This window comes from Geospiza fortis, unplaced genomic scaffold (genome assembly GCF_000277835.1).
Source record: "Geospiza fortis unplaced genomic scaffold, GeoFor_1.0 scaffold590, whole genome shotgun sequence".
Lineage (NCBI taxonomy): Eukaryota > Metazoa > Chordata > Aves > Passeriformes > Thraupidae > Geospiza > Geospiza fortis.
In genome coordinates this window covers 1,982,158-2,000,989 of record NW_005054402.1, presented here as the reverse complement: position 1 = coordinate 2,000,989, position 18,832 = coordinate 1,982,158, and the positions used below count along the sequence as shown (strand labels likewise).

Sequence of the window (18,832 nt, the reverse complement as noted above, 5' to 3'; positions counted from 1 at the left end):
GGGAGCCGTCCCCGCCCGCGGGGCTCGGCCTGGGGCTGGAGCCAACCTCAGCTCCTGCCTTGCCTTCCCCGAACAGGGCTCCGACGGGGGGCTCGGAGCCAAGCCCCTCTTCCCATCTTGCTGTTTATTTATTTTTTTTTTATTTTTAATTTCTATTTGTTATTTTTCAAAATGGTTTGCTGCTAGTGGAATTCTTGTTCCCCTCCCTCTTTAAGCCCGACTCTGCTAATCCGTGCTGTCTCTGTGTTCCTTGGGATGATGAAGGTTTTCCCTTAGTGGTGCTGTAGTGCCGGGAGCCTCTTGGGATTATAACTGGGGCGATCTCTCTTTATGTAATGCCTTTTAATTTGATCGCCTTTTAATGGGTGCCCTGGGAGAAGGGTTGAAGTGGGGAGGCACTGGGAGAGAATATGATTATTTCCTGCGAGTTTGCGATTTTACATGATTTATGCTTTACTGGGGGATCTTTAGTGTCCTTCTTTATACTTTCATCATCTGCATGGCATCATAGCATCACTCTCCCAGCCTGCCAAGTGAATTTGATGGTGAGGAGGCTTGGGGGTAGGTGAGAACCTGTACAAAATCTAGAGGAACCATCTTTCTCTACTTCTGCATAACCTCCACTGAATACTCAAACCCCAGTTCTAGTCTCTCTCTCCTAAACCTGAAGAACAAGGGTAGACCATGTATGACGGATACCTATCCCCAGTGCAAAAAACCTTGCCCATTTCCAAGCAGCTTTGACCAACTGGTCTTCTGGGAATATGAAGCAAATGGAGCGAGCAGGGTGGGTAGCCCCATGTGTGCTGGGCTTCCCTGCCTCTCAATATACATAACTTTGTAGTGCTATTAAAGCCCAGCTACTTTGATATTGACTTGTGTTAATATCTTTCTTGATATTGACTTGTGTTAATATCTTTCTAAATATGGCATATCATCATTCATTTTGTATATGCGCTCATTTCTCAGTCTTAACATCTTGCTCAAAGGAGTAAAGTGCTGCTTTTTATAATTTTTCCCCTTTCTTCTCTGGAGAATGGGTTATAGCAGCTTCTTCAAGTTTAAAGTTGTATCATACAGTCCTTAAGTTTTTCCTGATTCCTGAAATGGATTTTTAAAAGCAAATGTATTCTTGTCTGTGTGCCAGTGGAGTGCACTGTGGAAGCACATATAAAAGGCAGGGATTTTCCAAAAGGCTCTGGCTAAGAGCGAGAGACACAAAGTTGACTTCCCTTACGAGGCTGGAGCACAACTGCTTCAGGTTTGTTGATGTGAAACTCAAATAGCCTTGTTTATTTTCAAGGAAACTAGCTGTTTTCAAGGAAACAAACCATTTTGGAGCCTTTGGTCACCAGTTCTTAGAGCAGTAGAGAAAAGGTTCACTTAAATCAGGGGAGAGTATAGCATGGATTAGAGCATAAGCTTTTTTTTTTTGGTGACTATCCATAAGCCAAACCAGATTTTTTTTTCCTCAAATAATGCTTCTTTTAAAGTTGAAGAGGGTCTTTCAAAATTAACTAAGTGAACAGTTTGGTGATAAGTATTAAAATATTAGGGTATTAAAATAAAAGCTTTACAAGCTTCTCAAGCCTTATTGAAACTATTTAGTCTTTAAGATAAATAAATGAATGAAATAAAAATCACAGATCCTTAGCTCAAAGTGGATTTTCTGTACTTTCACTTGCCAAATAATTATAACTGAGGTTCTCACAGGAATTCCTGTGGCAGATACTGCAGAATAGGGTCTTACTTTAATCAGATTTTGTTCAGAACTGTGAGATACTGTGAATTCTGGGTCATGGTGCAAAACTTACTGACGTTATTGAAAGAAATATACCAAGCTTGACTGGGTTTGATTTGAACTTGAAGGCCAGCTTTAAGAAATTACATGTTTGAGAGTTGTTGCCAGAAATTGAGTAAACCTGCTGCTGTAATAGTTCTAGACATGGTTATAAGGGTTTTCTGTAGTTTGCTGTTAAACTTCTCCTTGGACCACTTCTTTTTTGTGTCAGACAGAGGTCTCAATAGCTCAGATGTTCTGCAGTGCTGAACAGGCATGAAGTTAGCACAGGTAATAGAGTTACATTCCATAGGATATCCTGCAAATGCCAGAGAGCTTTAGCTGCTGCATTTTACACGTGGGGTTATGCTAATATTTCATTTTAATTTGCTTTCTGATTGTTTGATTAGATGCCATCTGGGAATTCCTTTAGCATATAAATTGCAATCTTGTAATATTTTATCAAGTGTCTTGGAAATGAGAAGAAATAAGATATGCCTTCATATAAAACCCTTTTTAAAGTATGTATTTAAAAAAAAACATTTTCATAGCAAGAAAAGTATCAGACTGAAAAGAGATTTCCAGATAAGAGAGGTTCAGAGGGAATCAAAGCTGGTTTGCCTGGTGTTTGGAAAGAACGGTATGGACAGGGAAATCCCAGGCTACAGAAAGAAGCTTGTGGAGCTATAAAGCTCGATGCTGAAACTTGAGCTGCCTGAAGTCTGGGAATCCTGAGTTCCTGGCTTGTGGCCAGACTCAGCTCTCAAGATGGTTTTGGTCAAGTGACTTTACCTTTTTGTAGTGATGGCGACCTGCAGGATTTTCTGTGGCAGTGTGTTGTGGGATTATGGTGTTAATCACATCTGAATGCTCCACAACCAGTCCCAAGGAGATTCTCTTTCTCCCCAGCCCAGCTCTTCAGTAGGAGGCATATGCTCCATGCTAGCAGGCAGCCCACTGAGAGAAACTTCTAGTTCCCACCTCCTTTGGAGGTTGCAGACAGGATGGTGTCTTTTTCAAGATTAATTGTGTGTATGTGTGTTTATGTGAATGAAAGAAACTGAGTAAAGGACCAGATGGGTAGCTTGATGCAAAATGCAGCCCTTTTCATGCCTGACAGAGGTCTGTGGCACATGGACTGTGTAGTAGCACTGAGCTCTATTCCCAGAAAGTATACCTTAGAGGGCTGAGGTTAACAAGTGTTAAATGGGGTAGAAAAACTGTGTTCTGTTGAGTTCACAAACACCAAAGTGGCTCAAGGAACTCCAGACACTCTCAGGTTATTAAAATCAATATGAGAGTGTTTCAGACAGATCACAACATATCCTTCATGTTAATAATGCATCATGCATTAGCTCTGACACCAAAAACTTGCCCTAAATCATATGAATGGTTGGAAGATCAGGGGAGTGGGCAGGCTGCTCTTAATCTGATACTTAGTTTGTATCGGTGACAAAGTGAAAAACACCAGCCAGAAGGGAGAAATGTGTTATTTTGTGCAGCCTCACTTTATGCCATCAGAGTTCATAGTTTAATTTTCCTTGAAAAACTAAGCTATGATTAAACCCATATCACTCAAAACACCACTGCACATCATCCTGTCTTATTACTCAATGTCATTTTAGTATTTTTCAGCCTTCCTGGTTTTAATCAGATGATGTTTTTGTTGCGGAATTATCTTAAAAGATTATAGTCTGTGAAATCTATGACATGAACTTGCTTCCTTGCCCTCACCCATTCTTCCTCCCAACCCCTTGGACCTAAACAGATTTACTGAACAGTTTAGACAGAGGCTGGCTCTAAATTGAAGCTGTAACACAGTTTATTTCTGGACTAGCTGACTTTTTAAGGTTGATGGATGGTTACTAAGATGTCTGTGTCCTAGTAGGACTTTGGTCCTCCATCCTTGCAAGCTGCTGTGTCTCTTCTAATCAGTGGAATATCAGGCACTGTGTGGACTTGGGAAAATTTGTGAGAAAAGAGGCTGTTTACATTGTCTTTCATTCTGCTGCTTAGAATGATTTGCTGTGTGGATTTACTTGAGCTAATGTTAGCTATCCCACAGTTGGATATCTGATCACTGTCTGTGGTCAGCTGGGCGAGGGAGAGGTCTCCAGTGTGATTCACTCTGTCCCTGTGTCAGGTGTTAGGGTGAAATGATTTGCTCTCAGAAACTGCATATTTTGAGCTTGGGGACTAGGTCAACCCACATTCTTAATTTTAGCCTGGGAAAATTTGAGTGAGTAAATGTCATATTTCTTATCTACCCTTTATTTCTTGATCTCAAACACAAAGTAGGATGTCTTCTGTCTTTTGCAGCCTGGCTAACTAACTCAAGCTGGGTTCCATAAAGTCAGCTCACCAGGATTCAAATGGCCACTCCACCATGTCTCTTACTCCTGAGGTACTTCCCTTTTGGGAATAATTAATGGCTAAATCCCCTCCGCTTATTTCCCTCAAGCTCAAAAGCAATTAGGCATGTTTATCACTCATTGCAGCATATTTATTCTTCTGAGAAACAAATGAGCAGCAGGCAGCAGCCGTGGGAACACTCAGCTCTTGCTCCACTGCAGAGGGCTCTGTATTCCCTGTCTCTGAACAAGCACAGAGATCTGCTGTCCCAATGCAGTTAATTGCAACGGAAGCAACTACTTTTGTATGTAAGAGAGACAGGATTAATCCCATTATTTTTCCTCTTTAGACTGTGACTTCTCAAGTCATTCTAGATGGCTGCATGTCAGTGCAGATTAATTGGGATTTAACTTTCATGTTCTTCCATGCTTAGGGATGAGCACACTAAAGAAACCTTAATATAGTTATTTCAGCTGGAAGACTTAATTTGCTGTGAATTTTCAAGCAACACTGGAGGTGTAGGTATTTCAAGGACAATCTACTGAAGACTTAATGTTGTTGATTCTGTGGACTACACCTTGATAGGATATTATTGCTATTATTAAAATTAACTTTTTTGCACTTTGAATATCTTTAGCTCCCTTCTAATTATATTCTTGCCAGTTCTTCCACTGAGGATTTATGTCACTGGGGTTAGGACACAGTGGGCAAAACTGAGGAGTGCTAGTTTGGCCTTATTAAGGTAACTGGATTTCATTGCTGGATATTGAATGATTCTGTTTTCTTCAGAATGAGGTTTCTTTTTTAAAATTTATTTTCCATTTTTCTGATTGTCATCTAGGTTGCTCTGTTTCTTGAGGTTTGTACAATGGGAATGGCATGGCAGGTTTGAGATTGTTTCTTTTGGCAGAAACAAGGAAAGTTTTATTTGGCCACAGAGTGAGAGTGAATGATGGCTTTGTAGTTGGGAAGGGAATTGACCTGGATTCCTTTTCCTTCAATCCTGACAATTTCTGTAGTTCACATGAAAGAAGTCTTCAACAGAAGGTTAAAAAAATTAGTCAGGAGCGGAGCTGTGACTTCCATGCCCTCCACAAATTCCCTCATTGCTAAGCTAGAAAAGTTTGCATTTTTCTCTGAAAAATATCATTTTTGTTGACATTTGTTATCTCTGCATAATGTCATACCCTTTGTGGAAGGAGGGAGGTTTTTTTAGTGCAGTGTTTGAGCAGAGGATGGGCTGAGCAGGGATGGAGAGAGCTGTTCTGCTCCAGGTTCTGCACTCAGAGCTTCATTTTTGCCACTCTGGTGTCACGTAGGGCTGTGTTGCTCAGGTTGGCACAAGCAGCCTGCAGCTGTGCAGGGGTTCCAGCTGAGGTCTTTCCTGCCAGCTTGTTGTGCCCACTTCAGTACTAATGTGTAGGGGGACACAGTATGGGTAAATGAAGGTAAGGTAGAATGTAGTCTTAGCCCCCAACGAGTTGCAGCTGAACCCTATTACTAAAGATTAGGAGCAGGCTGGATGATAACAGGCAACACCTGTAACCAATAAGAACTAGTGGTACAAAAGAAGAGACAGAGGAGGTGGAGAAGTTAGATGGCTGCTGCAAGGTTCAAGAACAGTCAGTGCTTAGAGGAGTTGCCTGTGAGAAACATCGAGTAGGTATGAAACTCTGGCACTTTGCTTGCACCATAATGATAATAGAACTGTTGTAATATATAAGACCACACTAATGAGTGATTTTTATCTGTATGACCAGAATAGAGGTAAATACATCTGAAAAGAAACATAAAGCAAGACGTACACACAGCTACTGGGAATTGTGTGTAATGTGTGAGATCAGCTTGGTGCTGGACTCTTGCTCTCTCTGGCATCACATAAGGCAGTTTTTGCCTGTTTCCACCCAACATTGCTCCATGGCCTGTGACAAGACACAGAAGCAGTTTACTTTAATTCTGCCTTCAACAGAAAGGTCTTGTCATCAATGTTACCCTGTGAAAGTGTCTGTAGGTGTGTGGAGTGGTGGGATAAGCTGATGTTATCTATTTGAGTGTTAGGGACATGATGTATAAAGAAAATCTGTGGTGATTTAAAAAAGCAAATATTGGGCTCAAATCTTGAGACAGCGGTGGCAGTTTGAAGATGGCTTAGCTGCCTCCTGAGGGTGATGGAGGATCCTTGTTTGTCTTTGGAACAGCCCAGGACCTTGATTCTCAGCTATTAATACATTATGGAACGTGGAAAGGGACACAATGGGACATGAATCCTCTGTAGCTTGTTAATGGCTGTTCTCATTGTACGCAGCCACAATTGGCCTGGAGCTTGGAGACTGGGCTCTGTGGTCTCTTGGGATTGTCTCCGAGTCCAGAGCAGTGAGGGAATTTACTGGTCCACAATTAACAAAATTCACGAAGTTTAATTTCTGACTAGTGCAAATGTGACAACTAAGTTCATATTGTGAAAACTAACTTCATTTCTCTGAGGCAAATCCCGTTTTATTGATCTGCTGTATTATTTTGCATTTAACTATCTCCGGAGGTATTTTTCTGTGCTGCCCTTGGCCTTGCAGTGCTAGCTATAGCCTCTTTAGAAACTTCTGGGCTCCTTCCTTTTAGGAACTTGATAAACAGCTCACTAACAAGCTGCTGGATTAGTGTGGACAGATACTCTGCATAGACACTGAAATTCTCAGGTACATGAAGCTTAATGCTTCAACTTCCTGGTGCTGTTATATATATCTAAATCTATTCTATGGTTGTGCAGTGCAGATGTTTTCTCTGTGAAACGACATTTTGTTTCTGTTTTCTACACAGTTTTTCTCTGCTCAACTGCTGTTTTGTACTTAAGGTTCTGTTTTTAACATGATATCCTCAGTTTTCTGAGGGAAAGGCAAAGATGTTTAGGAGCTGCAAACCTGATGGTTGTTATTACAGTTCTCCAGTGTCTCCTTTGCTTGGCTTTGGAAATTAACAAATGAGAATATTCTGATTTCTGTTTTAGAATATGAAGGTGGAAGGTCCAAGCTGCTACCTTGAACTGCTCTGTCTTTAAAGTGCCGATGTGTCTTCTTAAGTCTGTGAAGGATTCTCACTATATTTGCTACTTCAGTTGTGTTTTAAACACATGAGATTTTAAAAATGTATTATTTCTATGACAACAATGCTGTGGTAGCTGGCAGGAATCCCAGCTGTCCTGTGATCAGTGCCATGTGAATGTGTAGTGAAACCCCTGACTTGGAGCCTTCATCCCTATGGATAAGGCCTGCAGGAGTAGGGCAGAGAAGGGGGATAGAGAGAACTGCTGTGGCCCCACTTTTACAGACTGTTGGTGGCAGATTTAACTGCTGGAGCTGCTCAGAAGAATCAGACACGAGGTCCCTTCTTCCCCCCAGATGATGCTGAGGTGTGCTGCAGTAGCCGCATCTGCCAGAGACCCAAATTTGAGGCTGACGTGAACCCTGAAGTATAGATAGATAGATAACTCTCCCAACATGCAGGTTTTAATTAGCCCATCTTAAATACCACACAACTGCCTAAATCTCTGCTTGTATGCTGAGAATTCAGGAGTGCAGTGACCTGGTGTTAGTAATGGCAGTAGGGGTGTGGAAATCCTGTTGCAGTTTTGGTTTTGGCATTTCCTATCTCCTAAATCAAGCCCCATATTTTAAATGTCAGTGTTTGAATTTTTCTTTTATTAGAGCTGTCACAGGTGATGTCTGAGAAAATAGGATTTCTATAAGCAGCTTTCTGAAGAGTATAAGAAAAAGATAGTATTTCTGTGGGTTTTTTTTCCTTCATAGATGAATGATCATTCCAGCCTTCATTTTAGGGAGATAATACAGATTTTTAGACTGTGTTACTTGCTCATATGTAATCTGAATCTAGCTAAAGATCTCTTTCATGAATCATCCAGCTAATGCAGAGAATTACCTGTCCCTGCTTTCATGGTGGATTCAAATTGCTTTGAAGCTTTTCTTTTTGCATCAAGTCATGACTTGCCAGAGGCTTTGCAAGGAGATTTGGCATGCTGGAGGTAAAAGTAAAACTTGTCAGATAAACTTTTCAAGCACTGCAGACTCAGTGAGCCTGTACTCATCCATTACAGGATTATCACTGCATTGAAATTATGGTTGGAGAAAACATCTTCTGGGATTTCTCTGTGCACAGAATAAAAAGGGCTTGCAGAACTGAGCACAGACCCATTTTTAAAATAACTTTGTTCTGTGTATTTGTCTTTCTCTGAGGTATTTGTAATTTTACCAGCTGTATATGGAATGATCATGTTATGCCAGAGTTTTCTCTTCTACTTGTGCTAACAGGAATATTTTAAGTTGCTCAAGTGAAGGGTGTGGGAGTTGTATGCTGTAATTTCTGTGGAATTTCTGATTAGAAGATGTGTTCACATTTAACAGTTTGGAGGACAAGGAGGGTCAGGGGGGAGAAAAGTACAGCAAAAGCTACAGGCTGCACAAGGATACCTGAATGTTTTATCCTTTTTTAGTTGATGTGAAATTGCAGTTATTGAGTAGAAACTCTGGATTCTCCTCTGGTTTTATTGAAACTGGTGAAACTAGTGCTAGTGAGTTTCCGTGGAGTGGAAAGAAGTGATGCACCATTTTTGATTCTCTTCTGAAAGCCTTTTGCTTTCCTGCCACCCTCAAAACCAATTTCACATCTAGTAGATTGCTAAAAATATTTTCTTGTTAATTAAACCCAAATCTTCAAAAATGGAAGACTTAAATCTATTTACTTTAGATTATATGGATCTTATAAAAGATGTGTAGCACCTTTAATGAAATAAGAACTTCTTTTTTGCATACAGCCAGACTATCATAAGCAAAATATTTGGCCTGGAATCAAAATTGTGATGCTATTGGTCTTAAATATTATGATAGTGTGTTGTTGTTTTGATCCTGCTTTTTCACAGTTAGAACTCTGTGACTTTACGACATGATGTCAGCCATAAAGATTATGACATCATTAAACTTAGATGTAACAGAATGAGGTATTTCAGCTAATGTTTTCACGTGGCTGTAAAGCTGTACAAGTTTTAAATGAGTGTAAAACTGTTAGACATAAACCAAACAAACCCATAACAGAAAAACCCAAACACAAGTTCCAAAGGGATGTGTAAACTGAAACACAATGCCAAGATCACCGGTGAATTTAGGCACTGAAAGCAGCAAGACTGGAAAAAGCTGTAACAAAATGACAACAGAAGACTTATTTTTGGATACATATCATTCTCACTTGCTCCCATTGTAACAGGAATGCTTTTGGTATAGAAATATTTAAATCTCATTGGTTCATTCTTACACTTCCTATCCATGCATTTCTATCAACACACGTGAGTTTTCAGCACAGCTTATGTCTTTCTTACATAAAAAGACAAAATTTGTTTAAAGCACCTTCACAGTGCTAATTCTTTTACTCTCGCTTAAATACTGAGAAATAATTTTGCATGTACATGAATATGGAAATATTAAATATCTAAAATATTGTCTATATTATATCTCTTTCTGAAAATATGGTTGAGCTAAGGATCCATATGTCTTGTCTGGAAGGTAGGAATGGCTCCATTATTGCCTGACAGGGGCTTACATGAAAGAATGTGTGAATGGTAGTGCAAGCACCAAAGTGTGAAAAATGCCAATCCCTTGTTTTTAAAATTTTAACAGTTTAATAGTAATAAAAATGATTATAAAAATAGCAATATAATTAGAGTAATAATAATTTGGACAATATGAGACAAAAAGAACAAAGAGTTATAGACAGTCCAGGTAACTTTTTCTGGGCAGCACAAGCCCAAAAAAAGGCCCACGTTAACAGAGGATTAACCCTTAAAAGCAACAGCCTGTTGCATATTCATACACCTCATACATGATGCATAAATTCCATTCAAACACAGGATTCTGTCTGGTCAGTGTCAGCTTCTTCCTCTGAATCCTGATGGGGTCTTCATGGCTGAGCGAGGCAGGAAGAAGTTTGTTTGTTCTGATAATGGAGCAATAAATTCTCTTTCTCTGAAAGATTCAGGTGTCCTGTGGCTGGTGTCTCAGTGTGAGTCCTTTCTTTAAAAAAAGTATTTTACATAGCATAGTTTCTATTTTAACCTTATGTTATAGACTAAACCTACATTTAACACTCAAGAAAATTAATACAGCATAACTTTCTAACATAACCCATATAATATTCATTTGAATATTTGCGGAAATCCAATCATAAAATACACATTTTTCACAAAAGCCAGAGCTTGGTTAGAGCACATGGGAGTGTGTTTGCAAAATCTCTCAGTGTGGCAGCAGCAGGAGCAGGCTCCTGCAGCCTGGCAGTGCAGAGGATTGAAGTATTGCCTGGAGATTGTTGGAACCAGGTTTCCAGACAGATCTCAGTGCTCTTTGCAGTAACTGAGTGATAGCTGGTGGCTAGGCTGATCTCTGCCCATTTTGCCTCTTTTCCTGGCTGACTGCAGGTGCAGGTGGAATACTGGGCCCCAGAGGGAATGGGGACCCACACCACTGATTTCTTGTTCAAAGAAGTAAGCAGAGGTAAAGCTTTGTATGTGGGCACTGCCAGCTCTTGAGAGTAAGTTTTTAATTGCTCAGCCCTGGATCCATTTTTTCTTAATTAAGCTGCTCTTGGAGAATTTCTAAATTTATGACAGGGTGAAATACCTTGTTATGAGGAAACCTGGAGATTGGAAAACCTGTAAAAGGAAATTCAGTGTTGTAATGTGGAAAACATTCCTCATCTCCTTGCAGTAACAACTTGTCAATATATTTTTGTCTGCTTGACGATAGGTAGGAAATGCCTTTGATTTTGTAAAACAGCTTGTAATTTCTCAACATTTTTGATTCTATTGATTAAAGCTTTTCTGCCTGCCTAGAGACATTAAATAGCAAACCATCTGCTAAAAGTGAATTGGCAACATTCCTGAAAATTAACATTTAAAAAAAGTTTAGTCTGAATATATTTCAAAGACTGTTTCTATTTGTGTTCTGAGATGAAGAGGAAAACAAAAGCTTCTGTTATAATCTGGCAAAAGGTTGCAATACCTGGTGAAATACCAATATTGTCTTCACACTGTGGGGAGAGAGATGTTGTCTGGCAAAAAAGCAGAGAGGTACGAGGAGATGTGGTGCAAAAAGTGTAATTACAAACCCTGTCCCATGTGGCTGTGTGTTCACCACCTGTATCCCTTTTCTAGGGACTGATGGATAAGCAGCCGCTCATCCCAAAGCACCCTGTGTGTGCCTGTCAGCAGGGAAATAAATACCCTAACTGCAGTCACTAACTCCATGGGCTAAGTGTAGGTTACAGAGCAATCTCCAAGCCCCAGATGTTGCTAAAATAGTGAGGTGGTAAATACAAAACTGGGGTGGTCGTGTAGAGTGATATTTTTTTTTTGGATTATGCTGAGTTCTACTCAGCAGTGATTTTCTGATTCCTGTTTTTTACAGAGGTCCTTATGTGAGCAGCTGTTGGGCTGTGAGTGGCTGTCCTGAAGTTCAGAACAGAATTGCTTACAGGAACAAGAGCTCTCAGCATGTGTGAAGTGTTGGGTCAGCCACAGGGAATGTTCCTTGGCAGGTTAAGACAAAAACTTTGTGCATTTAACCTGGCTTTGCCCAGGTAAGAATGCAATGTAACTTCCTTAAAAAATTATCTGTTCAGGGAAAGAAGGAACAGAGAGAAGGAAGTATTCAATGTGCTCTTTGTGCTGGCACAGATTCAGTGGAAGATAATTCTGGGTATTTGTTTCTCAAGCAATTGGATTATCATTTCTAACTGTCCAGTTAAGACCAATTTTAAGGAGTAAAGTCATCTCTGAAGGCACTGTGCATTTACACCCTTTCTGTTACTAAAAGAAAGATAAAAGGTTTTTATTTGAAAGTGAGGACAAGGAAGTCCTGGGTATGACTGTTCTGTCATAAGATTTTTTCCTTACCTTTAAAACCTTAAGATATCAATAGATATTAAATTACTTTTTAGACTGCATTCTTCCCACAGAAAGAATGTAACAGAGAGCCCCTGGATTGAGTTCTCAGACAGTGTGATTGCACTCAAAGTTGTGGCATTCACATTCTCTGAAAAAATCCCTTTGCCCAGGATTCTTCTCCTGGGAAGCTGAGAAGCCTCAGAGAAAAAGGAAAACAATAATTATCTCATTTGCTTCTCCTGTGTTGTGCTCACATGTGGAATGTGTTTGGAGATTGTTTACCCACAGGTGATTGTTTCATTGGATTTCAGGTGTGTTTTGACTCAATGGCCAATCAGTGCCAAGCTGTGTCGGGGCTCTGGAAAGAGTCACAAGTTTTCATTATTAGCTTTTTAGCCTTCTGTAAGTATCCTTTCTGTATTCTTTAGTATAGTTTAGTATAGCATTCTTTAATATAATGTATCATAAAATAATAAGTTAGCCTTCTGAGAACATGGAGTCAGATTCATCACTCCTCCTTTCATTGGGGCTCCCTGCATGTACAATACAAAGTCCTTGCTCTAAAATCTTATCTCTGTTAGACTCCCATAAATTGCTGTCTTGGCCACGCTGCAGTAGCTCATAGATCTGAGGCTCTGTGGGGCTGGGGAGGGAGCAGAACGATCTGTCAGAGCAGTATGAAAAGCAGGGACTCGCTCTCTCTGTCCCCTCTGCTGCCCCAGAATTATGCCCTGCATTACCCACAGGCCACGCTGGGTTCATGTTCATGCCCCTGGCCTCACATCTGTGGAGTTGCTCTTTTTGTTATCACCGTGTAAGCCCTGGGTCTGAAGCATGAAGATGGGCAAGGGAAAGAAGAATCAAAGTATTCACTAGCATAAAAGATAATGTAATTATTATAGGAGCGATATAAATACTGTGTCAAATTCCAGGCAGTGGCAAATATGAACCAATGTGTTCCCGGCTGCCTGTTTTTAAGGCTTGTGCTGAGCTGGCAGCCAGGCTGTTTTTGTGTGTCACTGCATGCCATGGCCCTGTCTGGCTGTTTGTACTGAGAACGTGGTGCAGAGAATGGGAGGGGTTTAGCTACAATGGCAACTTGTGACAGTGAGAGGGATGACTGGAAAAAAAATGATAAAACAACAGCATAGGATGTAGCTGTTTAGCTTTGCTACATTCAGCTAAGAAAAAAGCATAATTTTACTTTAAAAATATTTTAATGTATCTGTTTTGTTCTGTCTTCAATGTTTATGCTACTCATTGATTAAGAGTGACTTTGAATTGGCTTTTCTGCTATTTGATGAGAACAGATGTTATTTTCTCCCAGCTTCTTGACACCTGTAACTGTCAAAATTCCCCATGCTCATTTAATTATCATCCAACAAGAAGGATTTTTTCAAGCACTTTACCTAGAAGGGCCAATTCAAAACAAGATACCCTTTTCACTGCTATTAAAATAAACTCAAGAAGTCCTGTTTATTTCATTCATTGGAATGGTTAGTTCTTTTAGATTAAAAAAAATTTAAAAAATGCAATTTTATGAAGTCACCTAAGACAGCAGCAATAATACTGGGAGTAGAAAGCCCAGCCTGAAGGAATTTACACGTTTACATTTCCTATCTTTCAGTTCCAGTATTTTAAAGGGAAGTCTTGCACCCCCCTTAAGTGGACAAACATAATGTCCCTACAGGTAACAGTTGTTACTGATGCTTGAGACCTGAGCATGGTGTTTTAGCCACGTTCTTTTTCCCAGCACTGAGCAGGATGTGTTTTCAAGTCATCTCATGTCTAGCAGTGCTTTTGTTTTAGCTTCCCTTTGCAGCTCCAAACCCAAAATGTGAACTAAAATGGATTGACTAGAGATACGAAGGAGGTTGCAGTCAAGCAGTTAGAATTTGGTTGAAAATGTAAATAGTTTAAACCACTTCAGCAATGTCATGTGGCAGAATGTGCTTAAGGCCCAGTGCAGAGTATGATGATGTTTTCCCCTTTCCTTTTTTTCCTCTGTTAGTTAACTTAATTAATATCTTGTGCTTTCTAGGAGTTGTTTCTTGCCCCTCCCATCATTACCCTGATTATTTAAAACTTGTGCACCTGTGTTGTAATAACTTAGGAGTTTTCAGTTGATGGACTTTGGGAACTTGCAGATAAAAGTAGTTAGGAAAAGATAAGTTTGGCAATGGGATGTGTGTTACAAATGTGCAGGGGCTCCCATGCTGCCTATCTCTTTGAAAGAGATGTTTGAAAACTAAGTGACTGCTGGAAAGGTCTTTGCTGAACTCTGTAAGCAGCCAAATTTCAGTGCGTACTTATAGTGCAAAATAGCATAAGGGGCAATGAAAATTCATTTTTCTCTAACAACTTGATCCACTTTACTAAAAAGCCACAGAAGGTAAGGTTAGTCTCCTTCTGTTCTTGTTACAACTTGTTTTCCAGAAATGTGGAAGCAGCCAGTTGGCCAACATGCTTCCTTTCTACTTTCTCAAGAATGCTCTTCTTTGACTGCCTCAGCCTTATATCCCCATATAGAATTGTAAGAAGGGCTCCAGGGTCTGAATGCAAGTTATTTCCAGTTGTTCAGTGTGGGCATCTTCTTGAATGACTTTGTTTGTTGATATACGCATTTTAAATTGGCTCTTGATTGCTGTGACATGGTTTAGGCACTGCCTCTTACCTGACACAAAAAGTGCAGTCAAATCATTAGTGTGAGTAAAAACTTTAAAATTAGAAATGATGACAAAACACACAGCTGTCAGAGGAGCAGAATTTCAGTGAAATGTTTTTTAAAAACTTGTAAGTCCCATTCCTATAGGTCTCTTAGATAGATTTTGAATTTTTTTTTAATGTAAGTTACTTTGAAGCCTCCAGTGCTTAATCTCCTTTTGTGTGTATTAACTTTGCAAGAAAAAAAATTAAATTGCTTGAGGCATACCTCAGAATTTTCCCACAGGGAACTGGAGGTAAAACACCAGCTAATAGAAATTCTGAGGAATTCACCCAATACATTTTAGTTATTACGTAATTGCTTAAAATTATTACCAGTAATGTTGGCATTAAAAGGAAGAATCAGATACCTGCTGGGCTATCTCATAAGTTTCCTGGGTTTTATTTTTGAATCTGAATTTTTAAGAAAGTAATCTGTCTGCCTTTCTGGTAGCTTTGGAACCTAGCAGTCAAATAATCAGAGGTTAAAAATCTTGGAAATACGTATATCCATATCATTCTCCTCCAGCTAATAGAGGGAGACACTGTAGGTACTCTCTTGTGCCAGTTGAAAATCTGCATTTATTAATATTCGCTGTCAGACAATGTGCATGGGAAAGAACACTCACCTGTTTCCAGTAATTTCCTGAACATTGCAAAATTCTCAAAAGTGCTTTCATTAACCCCAGAACTAAGTCCAAAAGAAAACTGGCATTATTTGCTCTTGTTCTCAGTGTTCTGATTTATTTAATCATATCCCAGGTCCTTCCTAAGCTTTTGGGAAGAATTTCTGAGCAGAAATGGGGCTATTTGTTCTGCTAAAATGACTGCCAGGTCCTGGTCTGTGCTGTGGTGTGTTTCCTTTTCCATCATTGAAACTGAATCCTGATTGCAGATGGATGAGAAACTGGGGCACAGCAAAATTAGCAGCAGTATTAGTAAATGAGACAGAAAGTGTACTTTGCTATTTCCAGATATTGTGCAGAACATCCATTTGCTCGGCTTGGTGGGATCACGTGGGCTTTCAGAGCCTGGGAGCAGGAAATAGAGCAGCTGTTGGAATTCAGCATCTCTGGGAATGGGACAGTGAAACATGAAGATGGGTCTTCACCACTCCAGGCTTAATTTCAGTAGCCAGCTGTCCCATTTGTAAGGACCAGAGAATGTAAAAACAAGTGAAAACTAGATGGACAAGTGCCAGGTTGCATATACACACTTGCAGAGCTTGGGAGCCTCAGTCCGTGGGAAGGGCTGAGCTTTTGACACGTTTTGGACTTTTTTATTACAAGCTTGGCAATGTTAAAACATACACCATACCAGTGGGACAGATAAAGTTTTCAATGTTTGAGGAGGGTAATTTCTGTCAGTATCTGAAGATGTTTCTAGTTTGTTCAGCATGTGTGGGATCCTCATATAAGAAATTAGCATTTTACAGCAGAGGGTGGTGGTTTTGCATCCTTCAGAGCACTGACTTCACCACTTCAGTTAGTTGATTTTTACATAATAATTTTTCCTTCTGGAGGAACCTGAACTTGAAAACAAATAGTCAGTAAAGTTCTTTGCCTCTGAGCAGCAGGAGGTAAGAATGTCAGCGAGATCTGCTGATGGCCAAGCTGCAGTTAAGATTTTTGGTGAACTATTCCCTGACATCTGTGTTTTCTAATTCTTAAACTAAAGTCAGATTTCCAAGACATAAGATATTCCCAGTGTAGTGAGCACTGGCTTCACTCTGTATTAAGGTGCAAACAGGCCCCTGAGCCTATCTGTAGGGAATTGCAGAAAGCTCTCCCAGATTTCCATTTGGATCTTACTGCTACTGGGATGATGAGTTACAGGAAAGGTGAGTGTCTGGTGGAAACCTGCCTGTTGGAATAGCTGGGATCCAGAGTAATTCCTTCCATGAATGGTCCTGCCTCCTTTGGATGTTACTGGTGGGGCTGATTTTTCTTCCGTTCTGGCACAGGTGACACATTGAACTTGCTGAGCCGATTAATATCCCTAAACAAAAGCTTCAGTGTTTACTGTTCTAGAAGGAGGCTTGTCAAATTCAATCAGTCATTATATTTACATGGCAAATTGTTTTTGGGATATATCATAATCAGCCTGTGTATGAATATTTTTCTGAAACAGAGCACAGAAACTTAACACAGTTTGGGACCCTTTGCAATAAACAGAATGGCTAAAAGAATGTTTGCAGCAGGAAGATAAATGTTGTTACATTTTTAATAAGTGTGGTTCTTTTGCTGTTTTTGTTGGGAATCTTCTTTGTCAGAGGACATATTTATCTCCTCTTGTTGAGGCTCAATTTATATGCTAACTGCTTTGGTAAAATGCCAGCTGACCTTGTGACAATTTTGTGCACATTGGGACTGGGGCCACTGTGTTTGTTTCTGTCACTAGTTTGGATGCAATTCCTTTTCTTGCTTTGCACTGCACAGGGAGTGCTGCCTTATACTTTTACATTTGTGAAGAAGAAATAAAGATGTGCAAGGAAGGCACTGTGTTTCTTTTTGGGAACAGATTTTTATGGCACAGATGTCATTTCAACCCCCTTTTTGAAATTGTGTGCTATTTCAAGGTGGCAGAGCAGGCACATTTGCAGGTTTACCATGTCCAGTTCAGGAAGAAAAAAAAAATTGTGCAGTTTGACCTAGCGAGGGAAATTCTGATAGTCCATCAGTTGTTGATTCTGTCAGCTCTGTACCTTATATTACCTTGGCAGAATTTCAGCTGGCAGGCTTTTGTAGGGTTATGGACTGTCTTGACAATAACTGAAACTTGTAAAAAAATCTTATTTGATGACTACAGCATGGTTGCTTTGTAAAGCATGTATTTTCTGTGTTTTTTTGTAATGTAATTTAATGCTGTAGCAAATGTTTTATTCCTTGTTAGGAGAACTTCCCCAAATGGAGTATGAAAATTTACTGTAGAGGCAACAAAGCCTTTAAGAACTGTAATAGTGCTATACAAGAACAAGAATTCCTGTCCATTATGGTGAGCTGATACTTTCACTGTAAAACCTGTTTTAATTCATACCATAGTAAGAACTGCCTAGTAGCTTATTGACATAAGCCAATTGTTTTTCTTGTAAAATTTCACTTTCATGAAATTCTTTACACATGGATTACAAAAAACCCCTCAAACAACAAAACCAAACCACAACCCTCAAACCAATGTAATCACTTAAATCTTTCTGTAGAAGAACAATAAAGACAATTCTGCTAGGTAACCAGGAATATTTTGTGAATGGTTACAAGCTTTAAACACAACACTGTAAGGAGCAACAGTTTAGAAATTAATGAGTTTAGGATTAATTTGATAGAGTAATGACAGATATGAGTGATATAAATAGAAATTCTTGTGTGTGAATACAAAACCTCTGAAACCCCACATTTGCCAATTTTTAAGGAATATCTGATGTGAATGTATGTTATTGATTGGTTTTTTAACACAGAAGATCTGTTTAATTATTAATACATCTCTCTCCAGGAATCTCCAGCTTCTAATGTGTGTTTAGAAGCAAAACCTGTTCCCTTCCTCCCCCTGCCTCTAAAAGTCCTGAAACACTGGCCCTTGTGCCGTTGCCTGACTAAGCTGGTGTTTACTCAGAGCTGCAGTACAACCTGTAGAAGAGCTGAGTTGCCATTTACTCTGTTAATATCTTAATTTCATGGAGTTCGCGCAAATGGCCTCAGTGCCATGAACACTTTCCATCTGATGGAATATTTTGAGCTATTGATTCTTGGGCTGTCTTCATTGCACAGCTTAAGGTGCAAACCAAGTCAGGGCCAGCTCTTTGTGCTCCAGGTTTACTCCAGAAGTGCTTCTGTACAGGCCAGAAAAAGGGTTCCAAGGCAAGTTGCCTACCCCTAAGTTTCACTGAGTTTTAGGTGCTGTCTCTTTCAAGAGTGCATGAATATTTCTGGGGTTTGTAATGAAATTCCCTTTCCTCAGTAACCACAGTTGTGTTTTATCTCATAAACATTGAATGTAAAGATGGGATTTTGGAGAAGTCCTTTTCCTCTAGCATTTGAGTAGCCTGGGCTGTGAACCAGAAA

The 18,832-nt window shown here is 39.8% G+C and overlaps 1 protein-coding gene across 1 annotated transcript in view; it reads left to right on the top strand.

Moving 5' to 3' along the window:
* GALNT18 (polypeptide N-acetylgalactosaminyltransferase 18) overlaps positions 1–18,832 on the top strand; it is a 223,643-nt gene that overhangs the window by 656 nt on the left and 204,155 nt on the right. The window lies entirely within an intron of this gene.